This window comes from Galeopterus variegatus, unplaced genomic scaffold (assembly GCF_000696425.1).
Source record: "Galeopterus variegatus unplaced genomic scaffold, G_variegatus-3.0.2 Scaffold81, whole genome shotgun sequence".
In the NCBI taxonomy this organism is placed as follows: Eukaryota; Metazoa; Chordata; class Mammalia; order Dermoptera; family Cynocephalidae; genus Galeopterus; species Galeopterus variegatus.
The window spans coordinates 376,097-388,606 of NW_007726192.1; positions in this window are offsets into that span (position 1 = coordinate 376,097).

The window sequence follows — 12,510 nt, forward strand, 5'->3', positions numbered from 1 at the left end:
AATGAATGGGCAATGGGTTCCAATAAAACTTTATTGATGGACACTGAAATTTGAATTTTATGTAACTTTTTAAGTGTCACGAAATACTATTCTTTTGATTTTTCCCCAACCATTTAAAACGTAAAAGCCATTCTTAGCTCATAGACCATACAAAAGCAGTGGGCAGGATTTGGCCCAAAGTCTGCTGACTACAGTTTAGGTTAAAGTTGTAACTTCCAGGAGAAGTATCAGCTCTAGAATTATGGATTTCACAACTGGAAAGGACCTGAGACTCATAGTCCAATCTCTTCATTTTGCCAGGAGAGAAAACAGAGGCAGAGAGGGTCAAGTGACTTACCCAAGGTTACTCTTGGAGTGCATGACACACCTCTACCATCTAAATAAGTGTGGGATTTAGATGTATGTATGACTGAGTGTGTGTGTGTGTGTGTGTGAGGGAGCCCGTGGGGGTGTGTTGTGTCATATTTCTTTCAAATTGTGATTTAGAATATTTTATTGAGGCAGGAAATGAGTCACCATTCAGAGAAATCAGTTGGGATCTTTACTTGTGACAGAGGTTGATGTCTGGCTGAATGGGAAACAGAATTTTGAAAAGAAGTTGATTGCTGCCTTTTGGAGCATAGTGGAGCTCCCAGACAGAGCAGAGCACTAAATAGATTTCTTTTTCTCCTTTAAAGGCCATTAGATTTCTGTGATTGGTTTTTATTTATTTATNATGGTCATTTGGGCTGGTTCCAACTCTTGGCTATTGTAAATAGAGCTGCAATAAACCCTGTGATTGGTTTTTAGACAGCCATTACAAAGGCACAGAGATATTAGACAGAGAGAGAGAGAGAGAGAGAGAGAGAGAGAGAAATTTGAGTAGCGAATCAAGATACCTGTATCCTAATTCTTTTGTGGACCACCTAGTGCCTGCTGCACAGCTTTGGAACCTTCCTAAAGAATTGGAAGAATACTGCCGCAGTGGATAGTTGACTCTGGGACAAGGACTCAAAACTCGTATTTGGACCTTCAAGCCAAATATTTCAAGGGACCTCTTTGCCATGCAGTCATTGCATAATAAACAGACTTCAATTTAGACTCTTCCTAAATAAAATAAACTATCTGACCATTTCTAACTATGGCAGGACAATATGACAGCTGCTCTTCTCTGCTCTTACACCTCTTCCTCCATTGCCTTCGCCACTTTTCCTCAGTGTGGGCAAACTAAATTAATTACCCGATGAGTCCTAATCAATATTTATGGGTTTATAGAAGCAAGTAGTAAAGGTAAGTGTAAGTTTTGTGGCTTCTTAGGTGTATCAAGCTAATACATCCCTCACTGAATTAGCAGCAGAGCTGGGACCATGGTCCCTAATTTTGCGACCTAGGCACCTCACTCACCTCACCTTGTCCCAGCCTTGATTAGCAGAACCTTCAAGTTGAGAGCTCCAAATCCTGAAGCCGCTAACTGGGAGGAAGTCATGCCAATGATAAGCCAATTTGAGTTGGACCTCTGCCTCTGACAACCTGTGGGAATTTCAGAAACTTCTGGTATCTCCAGCCTCATCTATTTTTCTACCTATTTTTTTCTTCTCGCTCCTTCTCTCCCTTTCTGGGATACTGTGTGAATAGAAGAGATAATAAACCAGACTTTCTGAGTTCATAAATTACTCCCTGGGAATAATTTATATTTCACGAATACCTTCTGGCCACTGGAGTACTATTTGGTAAATTACTGCCCTCCTGCAGTGCTGTAAGTGGAACCCTAGTGACCTGAAAGAGTTAATGCCTCCCTCCAAGCAATTAACTTACTCCTGGGGCATAATTTACACTCTGAGAGGATCTGGCTGACCATATGTGAAGTGCTTGGAGTTCATTGAGAGAAAGCTCTGGAAATGTAAAGAATTAATATTATACGAAGTGCATTCGCAGACCTTTCTTCAAGGAATCCATCATGTAACTTTCCCAGAACAATCCTGCAAGGTGGGTCATTGTTATCTTTTTCGGAGTCATTCTCTAGCCGATGAAAAATAAACCCATAATATACCCAGCATGAAGTCAGGGAATAACACATTTGTAGAATGACTTCACTATTTGGAATACAATGGGTGAAAGATTGGGGAGTGCATTATAGAAACCTGAGTAAAAAACAAAACCTAAAAGTAAGGTAAATGTAAAAATCTGCTTTATGATGTTGAATAGTAGGAATGTGATATAAATATAATGGGTCATTGTCATTTTTTTATATGAACTCAGGAGCGCATACATGTTAGAATGTGTCATCTGTTTCAAAGTGGTCAGCTGAGGAGACTATGTACATATCCTAATAGGCAGCTGTCACTTAAAACACTTTTATAATATATGAACATATTCGTTCATTCAACAAATAGCATTTAGGCATCTCCCTTCATAACACTCTGTGTTGGCAGTTGTCAAAGGACATAAAAAGGCATGAGATAGCATCCCTATATTCAGGGGTGGCAATTCTTTGGATTTTGAGCAGGGATTTAATTTTGGGCAAAGACCAAACCATAAAATCAATTTTAGTGAAAAGGTGGATTAAAACCAAGGAAAGGTAATTTAGAGACTGCCCTTCCACTACGGTGTGGTGGTAAATTGCAATGATGGCCTCAATTCCTCACCCTTTTCTGTGCTTTTTTTCACATGCTCTTTTCTGTGTGATTTGCAGTTGCTCTTACTAAAGTGATGGTGTCTGTTTCCCTATCCTATGAATCTGAACTGGCATTGTGACTTGTTTTGGCCAGTAGAATGCAATGCTTAGGAGGGTATGCCAGTTTTGAGCCAAGACCCAAGAGGTTAACATGTTCTTTCAAACCTGTACCATTGCCCTGAGAACAAGTCCCTAGGCTAGCCTGCTGGAGGATGAGAGACACCTGAAACAGAGTTGTATTGCTCCATTTGTCACAGCAATGTCAATTTAGATAAGCTGAGAGCCAACTGACCTACTTCTGCTTCCAGACATGTAAATGAACCTAGTAAAGATCAGCAGAGCTGCCTCATTGATCATTCTGGGAAGGTGAGAAATAAGTACTTATTGTCATATGCCACTGGGATTTTGTGGTTGTTATGCAGCATTGTTATGGCAGTAGATAACTGTTACTGCTTGTAAAATGATTCCAAAAGGGGAACTCTCAATGCTCAACAGTCACAACATTCCCAGAGTAAGTGAATTGTATCTCCAGGTGACTACTAGGAGGCTGTAACACACATTTGCAGTGTGCATCCCAGTGTTTACTGGGCATCCTTCCTCTGTTCTATTGAACTCATTATATGCAATTGCTTGTATGCATAGCCATGGCTACATTAGACCAAATGTTCTGTAAGGGCAGAAACCACATCTTTTATTTTTTTCCTCCTTACTGTCTAGCACACGTAACAATGGTAGTTGTTAAATGAAGGAAAGAATGAAGACTCATTAGAAGTCACACTTGCACTGTGTGCTTTTGGTAACTTTGTTCTGTACATGACATATGTTTGGTGTGTAATATGTAATCTTAAAAAATTAATTAATTAATGCAATTACTTGGCCAGCTTATACATGCACATCATACCTTCCAAAGGTACAAAGGTATTTTTATTGATAAGCAATTCTTTCTCTCATGCCATCTTCAAGCCCCACTTCCCTGGTAACACAATTACAAAATTTTTTTAAAAATCAGTTCTTCCACAGAATGTGCCATCATTAGAATAATGCTTTTGTCTAGGGAAAAAAATTCAATTATTATTTTTTAAAATCTGCACATTTTACAGTTCCTTTTCTTTTGGATGGTTGGGCTTATTAGGTGTAGTCCCCAGGCTCTTTGCTAGAATGTTTCAAGAGCTACTCCCTCTGAGTTTGTCCTTTTTTTTTTAAGTTTTATTTTATTTTTAATTTACAAATAACATATTTATATTTATGGGGTACAATGTGATACTTTGATACATGAATACATTGTGGGCTTATTAAATCAAGCTAATTAACATGTCCGTCATCTCAAATACTTATTGTTTCTTTGTGGTGAGATCATTTACAATCCATCCTTTTCACCATTTTTAAATATGCAATATATTATTATTAACTACAGTCACCATGCTATGTAATAGATCACCCAAACCTATTCCTTCTGGCTGACTGAAACTTTGTACCCTTTGACCAACATCTCCTCTTTCTCTGTCGTCTGGTAACCACCATTCTACTCTACTTCTATGAGTCAGCTTTTTTAGATTCCATTTTTGATTGCAACTTTTCCTCAGCTTGTTTAAGGTTTGGATGCTACTGGAATTAACACAGCTGTTTGTGTTTATTTCTTTGCTTGTGTACTTCTATCTTGTGAGATGTTAGGCCAGCTGGTAATTACCATGGAACCAGGCAGCAGAGGGAGCAGATAAACTCAAAACATTGAGTTCTCCAGGTGACAGGGAGCCAGGAATTCTGAAGCCTTAAAAAGAACCTTTTATCATGGAGAACCCATGCCCTCTCTCTGATGATGATAGTGGGGTGAGTATAATTTTAATTTAAATCTCTTAAAGGAAACTTTACCCACGAGCATGTTTCTGTTTTTCAACAATGCAAAGATTCATAAACTGTGGTAAAACCATGTTGGCTTGCTTTGGAATAAAGCTGGCATTGTATCCTTCAAGGCATGTTTTGGGGGTTCTATGAAGTGGTTAAAACCAAAGCCACAAAAATGAGAAAAAATTTATTTTCAGATGAATTTTAGTAGAATGCCAACTCCTAGCATTTATGTGCTAAGCATACATACCCCCCCCCCATTTTAACAATTAAGTGTTTTAAAAATATTCTTTCTCATGGTTCATGGAATTTTCAGTTCAACTAATTTTTAATGAAGACAGAATATGTAAAAGGTACTGTATTAAATGTTTGTATATATATCTTCTCACGCAGCAAAATATAGTGTTCATTAAATATTATGTTACAAAGATCAAAACAAGAAAACAAATAAGAAATAAAATGATTTATTTGTTTTATATCCACTTTGCATGGTTTGCCTAATCTTGGTTTGTATGATATGGTTGCTTATAATCTCTGGAAGTCTTTTGTAGGTTTTACATCAGATTTAGCATGATTCATTTACATTCATGTGATGGCAAATCTCAGAGAAGAAAAACTCCTGCCTCACGAGGCACGCATGGGAGTTAGTTTTTTTCTTTTTGATTGAGGGACTGTTTTATCAAAATATTGTTTCAAATAGATGTGTCCTGGTGTTTACTGAGGGGACAATTCAAGGCAGTCTGATTAATTAGCAGTTAGTCAAGACGTTTCCCTGCTCCTACCTGGGTAGTCTGGGGACTACGAAGCTGTCAGTAGGTTATAGTCAGAGGATGTAAAAAAATGACAAACCGCAATTTCCCTGCTCCTACCTGGGGACTACGAAGCTGTCAGTAGGTTATAGTCAGAGGATGTAAAAAAATGACAAACCGCAAACCAAACCTCAGATCACTGTGCTAGGGTGTAAAATACAGTGTCCTAACCACTCTTTGTAGTTTTTGTTGAAGGTTTTTTTGAGCAGGCATGATAGGACTAAAACAGAGGTTGGCAACCTTTTTCTGTAAAGGGCCAGGTAGTAGATATTTTAGGCTTTGTGGGCCATGCAGATGGTCACAAGTACTCACCTCTGCAATTACAGAACTAAAGCAGTTGTAGACAATGTGTAAATGAATGAACATAGCTGTGCTCCAATTACTCTTTACTTACGGGCACTAAAATTTGAATTTCACATAATTTTTACATGTCATGAAATATCTTTCTTTTAATTTTTTTCAACCATTTAAAAGTGCAAAAAATATTCTTAGTTCATCAGCTGTCCACTTGCATTTGGCCTGTGGACCATAGTTTGCCAACTCATGGACTAAAGCAAAGGGTCTTGAATCAGTTCTAGTCCTGGTTCTTCTGATTTTTTGCACGAGACTAATTCTTTCTAAATCTTAGTTTCTATATTTGTAAAAATAAAGGATAAGAGTGGATATCTCTTCCCAGGACTGTTGGCAGGTTTAAATGAGTTAATGGATGTGAGGGTACTTGGATGGCTGTGAAGTGCCATGTTGATATAAGGTATTGGCTACATTGTTATTTGTGTCAGAATGTGTTTGGTTACAAGTAGCCAAGAACCAGATTAATAGTGGCTCAAACTATGAAGATATTTCTAGTTCACTTACCTGGATGTACAAGTTCCCAGGATTGGTGCAGTGGCTTGATGATGGTGTTAAAGACCCAACATTTCCTCTTTGCATTCTGCTAATATATATGTGTTGGCGATACCTCTTTTCACGGTGCTGGATAGATGTCATAATTCCAAGAGTCATGTCCTCACACGACAGTGTCCCAAACAAGAAAGAAGGGGAGAATGGAGAGAAAAGTGATTTGCTTCCAGCCCTCTCTCCTTGAATCAAGGAGGAAAGTCTTTCCTAGAACTCTCCACCCTTCACATCTCATTGGTCAAAACTGGTTCACGTGCCCATCCTAGACCAATCACTGGCAAAGGGGAAGAGGATTGATGTGCCTGGTTTGTGGACCAGTCATGAATTTGCTTCTGCATTTGGGCATAACACTGCCTGGACAGTCAGGGTTCTGCTAGCAAGGAAGATGGGGGAGCAACTAATAGTGTCACCATGTTATTTTTCTTCCCTATTACAAGTTGTGTGTCTGGCATCAGGTTGGCAGAACAGCTGAAGAGCTGATTCCCTAACACTCCAGGTGTGTACAAGCTGTGCTCATAGGCACACACAGATGAAGACCATTATAGTTAGCTGACAGGGTCAGGCTATGAGTTGAGACATCATCAGGATGGAATCATCACATCCAACAGCACTAACCTGGGAAGGGAGGAGACGGGAGGAATCAGAGTTGTCTCGACAAGGCTTCTAGAACATACTAGGAGAGAAACAGTTTAATCCTCAAATATTATATATGGTGATAAAATGATACACAGTTATTTATCTGAAAAATCTCTTCATTAAAAAATTCTGCACTATAGGTACATTGGTAGTGTCTCATTTTCAAAAAGCTCAGATTAAAAATTTGACTCCCAGGGAGAGAGCATACCTAGGATTGTGTAGTGGGGTGGAGGGGAGGGGAAGGGAGGTTGGGGATTAATTGGGTGGGGGACACAGGGAATAATCGCAATTTGTGGTAATGGGCATGCTGCTAGTATTGATCTGGCCATCACATCTTCGGCACAAGTGGTGACGGTCAGCATTGTACCCTATGAATATGCACAACCAATGACATTTAAAAAGAAATTTAAAAAAATACAAATTTGACTCACAAAACACAAATAGGAGGTCAAATAGTCTGAAGTTTAAAATATTCTTTATTTTAGAAGAATTAACTGTAAAATTCCTTTAAGTGAAAATGCTTTGGTGCACTTTCAATTTTATTGGTGAATATATGATTTCCACATAATTTAGTTTATACATATATTATATATATACACACACACACACACACACACACACGCACACATATACCTATTGCATTGCATTGAGCTAGGTAGACCTATAACAGAAAAATCAGGAGCAAAATAATCCTATAGAATAAAATGTGGTAATGTGAACTAAATTAAACATCTCTGGGCTTATATACCTATTGCATTGCATTGAGCTAGGTAGACCTATAACAGAAAAATCAAGAGCAAAATAATCCTATAGAATAAAATGTGGTAATGTGAACTAAATTAAACATCTCTGGGCTTTAGAGTACTATAACAAATGACATTTCCCAAGGAATTAAATGCTTATTCCAAAAATCGAGTCTTACATATATTATACATTCTGTTCATGCAGGTGAAGTATCATCACAATGCAGATATTCCTACATTGTGTAGAAAGTTGAACAAAAGGTCCCTCAAAACTCTAAGATTCTTTTATTCTGTAAGTGCTGTTTAACCCTGAAGCTCTCTTCTTTTCTTAAATACTGCAAGTCTGTGATTACAGTAGAAACATCTTTATAACCAAATTCTGAGCTCAGAGTCCACTGTTCATACATTCACCTACTCATGCATTTATTCATTCGTTTTTTAAACCTCATACATACATGATTCCTGCTCTCATGGAATTTATGGCCTGGATGAGATGAACATTAAACATCTATGTGATCATTCTGGTGAATGTATGACTACATACAGATTAGTGCTCTGAAGAACAGAACATTGCACTATGAAAGGACATAATGAAGGAACCTGACCTTGACTGAGGATCAGGGAAAGTTTCTTCAAGGAAGCAGTGCTTGAGCTGACAGCCAACATGTAAATGGGAGTTAATGAGGTGAAAGGGGTAGAGTATGATGGGAAGAGCATCCCTAACAGTCTCTGTGTTAGATTGTTTGTCTGTTCATCCACCCACCCACCCATCCACCCATCCATCCATTCATCCCATCCTTTCACCCAACCAACCATCCATCCATCCATCCATCCAGTTTTACAAAACACTACAGTTCCAAGCAATTATAGAGATGCAAACAAGTAGAAGTCATCTGCATATTTTTAAGTCTGTAAGTCCATTTGTGGAGATCAGAGAAGTATGAGGGTACTTCAAAAAGTTCATGAAAAAATTGAATTAAAAGATAATATGAATCTTTCCATGAACTTTTTTGAAGAACCCTCATATGTTTGCTAAAAATCCTCATAAAATGTTAGGAGGTTATTTTAAGTAACAATAGACGATTAGGCAATTTCAGCACTTGCTCTTATGGGAATGGGATTTGCCTGTGAGCACCGAGAGGCAGCTCTCCCAGACATCTCCCAGGCATCGACCTCACTCTGCTTTTCCCCATGGGGAAGGTGCTGAGCCCAGAGGGTGAGACTCTGGTGCCAGCAGCATCACAGTGCTTTCATGGGAACTGCAATTCGCAGTTAAAAATTGAAGAAAAATCTTGCATTAACAGAGTATTTAATTTTACAGTAAATTACTGTACTTTTCCTAGTGCTTTTAGGATTAACCAAAAAGCAAAATTTAATATGTAAGAAACGGGAATTAAATTGGTACGTATTCTACATAGAGAGATTTCATTATCTCATTGTGACCTCCAAGAATACTGTTGCTCATACTGAAATCAGGGGTAGTTTGGGGATCACTTCTTGTGATTAGCAAGTTATCCGTTTGCAGCCATTGTCAGGTTAATGACAAATGTCCCACTGAGTTCACAGAATCTTGGCATTAAATTTATAGCTGGAAATGAGCTTAGAGATCGGTCTAGTATAACTCTCATTTTACAGAAGAAGAAGTTGAAAGCCAGATAGGGTGACTTGTTCAAGCCACTCAAAAACTGATGCCCCAATTCACTCTGGAGACTTGTGTGATGGCTGTACAGGTAGAGTAAAAACTGAAGCTGGGATCTTCTAACTCCCGGTTCAGTAGGAGGGGCTGTGGAGTCTGATCCTCTGCACTTAAATCCCTGTTATTTTCTAGTCTTGCGACCTTGGAAAAATTATTTAAAATCTTATCATCTATAAAAGGGGGTAATAATTGTGCCCACCTCAGTGTGTTGTTGTGAGGATTAAAATGCATGAGAAGAGTCAGGCCCGTAGTAAATGCTCCGTAAATGCTTTGCCATGTGTCTCGCTTTGGCCAATAGAAAGAGGACAGAAGTGACCATGTGTCACTTCAATAGACACGACAAGTTTTCTCTGACTTCTCATGCTCCTCCTGGACTCCATCTGGAGAAAACCATTTCCCGGGAAGTCACTCATCCCAGAGAAAGGAGACATGTGGAACAAATCTGAACTATTATGACTAATGTCACCATGAACATTCTTGTGCAAGTTTTTTTGTGGACAAATGCATTTATTTCTTTTAAATATATACCTAGGAGTGGAGTTACATTAAAAAGGCCAAAAAAGTGGTTGTACCATTCTACACTCTCACTAGCAAAGTATGAGGGTTCCAGTTACTCTGCATCGTCCCCATCACTTGGTACTGTCAGTCTTTATATTTCATCCATTCTGGTGGGTGTATGATGGTTATCTCATTGTTGGTAGCCTGCTGTGTTGAAAAAAGTTTCTTATTCATTTGAAAACTTCTTCTAATACTAGCTTCTAGGTCCTCTGTGTTACTCCCAGGGATGGCTGCACAACACCATCTTGACACCAAACACAGACTTGTCACTTAGCCTTGCTGGTCTACATTACCAACTGGGGACTGGCCAGACCAAGCACCACATACCCCAGAAACCCTCAGCCAGTTCACTGGGTCTCTCCCTCCACTCTCCCTTCTCTTTCTCTCTATTTCTACTTTCTCCCCTTCTTCTTTCTTCCTCTTTCTTTCTTCTCCTCCCCTACCGTTTTCTCCTCTTCCTTGTTTTTCTCCTTTCATCAACTGGACAAGAGTTGAACAAAACATTTGAACACAAATTGGAAATCATCAGAAAAACGCAACCCCCTGAAACATCAAATATATACCCTAATTTCTTCTGAATTTAATATAGACCTGGCTTATGTTATGTAGAATTTTAATGTGTATGTTGTTAAAATTTCTACTTTGTCCTGTTATCATTATTTCATGTAGTTCTTTGCATACATTTGTAGGTAACTCTCATAATTGTGATCCCAAATAGCAATATAATAGTCTGTTGTATCAACACACCAGCCTGCTGAGCCATTTCATTCAATAGATACACAGTATTCCAGCATATGGATGTAGCAGTATTTATTTGACCAATCCCCCTTTATTGGACATTTATGTTACTTCCAATTTGGAGTATTAATCATAATGCTATAGAAAATATTATTTTATGTAAATTTTTATCTATATTTCTGTTTATTGCCTTAGGACTAACTTTTTGGTGTAGAATTATGGGGTCACAGGGTAACGAACCTTTTAAATGTTCTTCACCACCTAGGCAATGATGTTTCAGAAAGGCCTGATCAACGTTGTTACTAAAGTCAATAATAAGAATGCCTATTTCATGGCAAATGAAAACTTTTAAGAAAGATTCTATAATTAACAAAGAGACTGTTATTTTAAAATAATTACAAAGCAACACCTGCTGCTGCTAGAACCTTGATCTTATAGAAGTGCTTGATCATTACTTTAAATGTCAGGATGAAAGCTGGATTATGTTTTGGGACATACCCTCTGCCTCACAGGATTTTCTAGGCAGAGGTAGATGCTGTTCAGTCAGGACCAGGGTCCATTCAGTGACAGCAGGTAAGACTTCTCCGTGTGTCTTGCTCAGCAACAGTCAGTTGCTGGGTCTTCTCCCTCCCTTCCTCCCTTGCTCTCTTTCTTCTTTGGTGGTCATTAGTTTGTCCTCTAAACATTTCTGAATCTTTGGCCTCCAGGCACAGAGTCGGATTTCACCTCCTGGCCCCCTTGTAGTTGGGTGACCAGTGAGTGGTTAGGCCATGTGATCAGTTCTGGACAAGATATGAATGGAAGTGATGTGTGTCACTGCCAGACCCAGCATTTAATTGCTGGTGTGAGGCTGTGCAGAGCTGTCTTTCCTTCTCCCCCATGACTGGCAACATGCCATGGCCACCTCCTTAGCCTCTGTCCAGTAGTAAAGATCTATGGAGCAGCCTCCACCCCCTGCCTCTTTTTTTATTTTTGCCATTGAGATTTTGGGAGCATTACCACAACATAAACCAGCATGTTTTGACTGCTTTACCTTCTCCTACGTCCCTTCCTTTATGGGTAACACATCCATATCCATTGTATAGTCATAAGGCCCTTGCCGTGAGCCTAATGGCTGGGAGTCAACAGACATAGATTTGAATCTCATATGTTATGTAATTGACATAAAATGCTTACATACACTTACCACTTAATTTTTTTAACCATATTTGATGGCAAGTAAACAAAGAATAGGTATCTTTGTTTATTCAGAGAGGTCCAAGAACAAATAGATTGTTGGCTGCAGGGTAGAGGGTGCAGGAAGGGAATAGATATTGACGGCCAGCTCACAGACGGACTGAAGTCTGACCAGTGGCTGCTGTAGACGCATCAGCCCAGTCTGTAGCCTTGAGCTTCCCAACGTAGTATAAAAGGCTTAGGCCTTTATTACTTAAGAACCTGCCAAAAGAGTTTTCTGTCATGTGCAAAGATAGGCTAGGGGTGGTGTGTGTATGAAATTGTAAAGAAACCACATGCCCAATGGAAAATAATGCCCCCTTTTATACAAGCTGCAAGGATCTTGATATAAGGCAGTGTGGTCTTGCTCCTCTGTTTATGGAGGAATCCTTTCATGCAGGCATGATATACGGAGAATTTAAACCATTGAGATCCTTTATGTTAACAGACCATTTGTTTGGGATTTTCCAGGTTTCTGACTCTGAAATTAGCTATTGTATGGACAGATACATTACAAGTCTCTAAATTATCAAGTTGCAGGAACTTGTCATTCCAATACTTTAATGGAGTCTAGCTCTGTTTCAGCACTCCCTTCTGTCCTGAGACCTTGTCACATGGGCAATTTCAGATGTCAGAAACTCTGCTCCTCTTCCTTGATTTTCCTTAGCATCAACATTTCCAACCACTATTTTCTAGTTATCTTTCTTTTTGTTTCTGTGATAC